Source organism: Charadrius vociferus, unplaced genomic scaffold (assembly GCF_000708025.1).
Source record: "Charadrius vociferus isolate BGI_N301 unplaced genomic scaffold, ASM70802v2 scaffold136, whole genome shotgun sequence".
Taxonomy (NCBI): domain Eukaryota; kingdom Metazoa; phylum Chordata; class Aves; order Charadriiformes; family Charadriidae; genus Charadrius; species Charadrius vociferus.
The window spans coordinates 1,711,457-1,714,554 of NW_009648960.1; the positions used below are offsets into that span (position 1 = coordinate 1,711,457).

Here is a 3,098-nt window from a genome sequence, read left to right on the forward strand (position 1 = left end):
TGGGAGGGGTGGTGTGCATGGAGGGGGAGGGGGGCGTCCACATGGCTGTACGGGTACGCTGCGTGTGTGTGCACCTGCGTATGTGCCATGCACGTGCTGTGCAAGTAACAGACTCCTGGGATGGTTTGGGTTGGAAGGGACCTTGAAGATCATCGAGTTCCAACCCCCCCCCGCCATGGGTAGGGACACCTCCCACTAGACCAGGATGCTCAAAGCCCCATCCAGCCTGGCCTCGAACACCTCCAGGGATGGAGCTTCCACGACTTTGCTGGGCAACCTGTGCCAACGTTGCACCACCCTCACTGTAAAGAATTTCTTCCTAATACCTAATCTAAATCTACCCTCTTCCAGTTTAAAACTGTCACCCCTTGTCCATTCACTACGCTCCCTGATAAAGAGTCCTTCTCCATCTTTTCTGTAGGCCCCCTTTAGGTACTCAAAGGCCGCTATAAGGTCTCCCCAGAGCCTTCTCTTCTCCAGGCTGAACAACAACTCCCAGCCTGCCTTCAGAGGAGAGGTGCTCCAGCCCTCTTGGTGGCCCTCCTCTGGACTCACTCCAACAGATCCATGTCCTTCTTATGTTGGGGGCCCCAGAGCTGGACACAGTACTCCAGGTGGGGTCTCACCATAGCAGAGTAGGGGACAGAATCACCTCCTTTGACCTGCCGGCCATGCTTCTTTTGAAGTGTGTCTGTCCAGCACAAGTGTGGGTGTGCGCAGGGTGCTGGTGTGGGGGAAAGGCCTGCAAACAGGCAGCAGCGTCGGGGGGAGGAGGGGGGATCCCTCCTGTCAGGGGAGACACATGGGGGCAGCCCTCCCTTTGCCCCATCTGTGCTGCAGCTGGTGGTGGCCCTGCTCACCAGGTCCCAGTTGGGACAGGGCGGGTGGCCCCAAGTGTGGTACATGCAGGCCACGCACCTTCAGGCCAGGGTACAGGTTTTTCTGGGGCCTCTTCAGGGAGAAGGAAACCCAACTTACTACGCAGGTGAAAAAGGTGGTGTAGGCGAGGCAATACCTCATTGCAGTGAAAGGTGGTGCAATAAGGACAATTAATTTTTCACAGAAATACTGGAATTTCATCTGTGGAAAATCCTCTCACAGAGCTTACAATCTACCAACAAGCAAGGACAAAGACAAAACACTTGTTTACCAAGGCTGGGGTAAAAAATTAAGCTTGCAAATAGTAAACCAATGCTTTTCTTGCCTTTATTTTTTATTTTTCTCTGTAAGGGGAATTAATGGGGGGAACTTTGTCCCTTACAGGTCTCCAAATTTCCTGGAGCTCCTTGCAAAAGAGTCTTTATTGTTTTCATTCTAGCTTGTGGTTGGCAGGTAGCACTGACAGAACATGTTGGGTTTTGACATCGCTGGTTAAAATTCTCGCCGTGCCCCTGTTGCACCCCAGCAGGGCTGGAGCGCAGCAGTGGGACCGCAGCATCCCGTGCTGCTGGGCAGGTGGAGCAAGCTCTGCATTTCATCTTCAGCAGCACAGCCCCTGGCCATCACCTTGCCCGCCTGGCCACTCCGTGGCTGTCCTCTCCCTCCAGCAGTCAGTGCTGCCGTTCCCAGCGGGCAGCATCACCTGGCAAAACGGCAAACGTTTTGGGTCCGGGAAGCTGGCAGCTGGTTGCCTTCATATAACATGCATATATCCCTGACGTATGTTCCCTCTGGGGTGGTGGGGGCCTGGTATATGGGTTTTGAATCAGGTCCTTAAGCAATAAAGCCAGCATGGGCGGGCCCCTGAGACATCCCTGCATATTTCTCCTGTGTTTTCGTCGTCCACATAGGTGTTCGCTGTACACTGGCAGCTCCCGGAGCAGGCAGATTGCATTAGGCTCTCCACTTTCATTAAAAAAAGAACAAATAAACAAGAGTTTCTAGGTCTTGCAGGCAAAAAGCTGGGAAGTGCAAAACAAGCGCACCTGGAAGGCCCAGAAAGTTGGCTGTTTTGATTTGTGACTCTCTAGGCTTGGGCAGTATTGTCTGTGTAAGAAAGAGGCAAGCAAGGAATACTAAACACACTAAATAAACCCAGTATATGTATTACTCTTAGTAGCAGCTAGTGACAAGCAGTAATAAATTACTGTTCAGAAGTGTGGCTGGGGCCAAATGAAAATATACTGTTAAGTGGTACATGAGCACTATCATTATGAAAATACACACCTCTGAGAGAATAAAAGTTGTACAAAGAGTACAGACCTGTACAGCTGAGGTGGGCTTTGGGGATGATTAATGCATGGGAAAATGAAAAATTCGACAGAGCTCTGCATATTTATCCAATGTTGGAGGGCAATTGCGTATTCTGGTGCGGCGCCTGAGTAGCTAAAGAACAGCCTTCATGCTGTTTGTGAAGCAGGGTGTTTTGTGATGCTGCGTGCGAGCGGGTGGCCATGTCAGCCTATGTACAAGAGGATAGGGCCGCTACTGCTTTCAGACAAACAGTCGGAGGGACATTTATCAACGTAAATAGTGGCATTTGCTTTTTTGGCTTGTCCAGCAGTTTGTTGTCCCTTGGCTCATGAGATGAGGTTGCTGTTTGCACAGTTGCTTGCGTGGCTGGAGGGCAGTTTGGCGTTACCCCGTGTCCTCTCTTGGATTGAAGTCCAAGAAGGGGCGTTCTGGCTGTGTGCTAGAGGGGTGTATGGATTTGGATGTGACAGATAATGTCCTGGCTTTGGGATGGCCACGCAGGGAAAACAAACAGTCTGCCTCCCCTAAGGTTTAGTTTTGCTTTATAGAGCTTAACTAATTAACTAGGTTTGGTGATGTTTAGAGGATATTCAAATATGCTGTGATCTGCTCATGTTCCATCATTTATTTGACAGGATTGATGTCTCACTGGAGTTTTTCCTGGTGTTTTAAACCATTGCAGAAGCTCATCTTGAGTCAAGAATGCAGTAACATCATATTGGAAATCATGGGAAGAAGTAAATACTAGAATTACAAATACCAGATTAAGGTTATTTCTAAATCACACCAGGGCATACATCCAAGAAAGAAAAATCAGGCTTAATTAGCAATGTACTCTGCTGCATTAATAAAGAGAAGTAAAAAGAGGGTGAAGCTGAATAGAGACATACAAAAGGGATGGCATT

The 3,098-nt window shown here is 49.4% G+C and overlaps 1 protein-coding gene across 1 annotated transcript in view; it reads right to left on the reverse strand.

Moving 5' to 3' along the window:
• ATIC (5-aminoimidazole-4-carboxamide ribonucleotide formyltransferase/IMP cyclohydrolase) overlaps positions 1–3,098 on the reverse strand; it is a 52,432-nt gene that overhangs the window by 24,519 nt on the left and 24,815 nt on the right. The gene's annotated exons all lie outside the window — the stretch shown is intronic.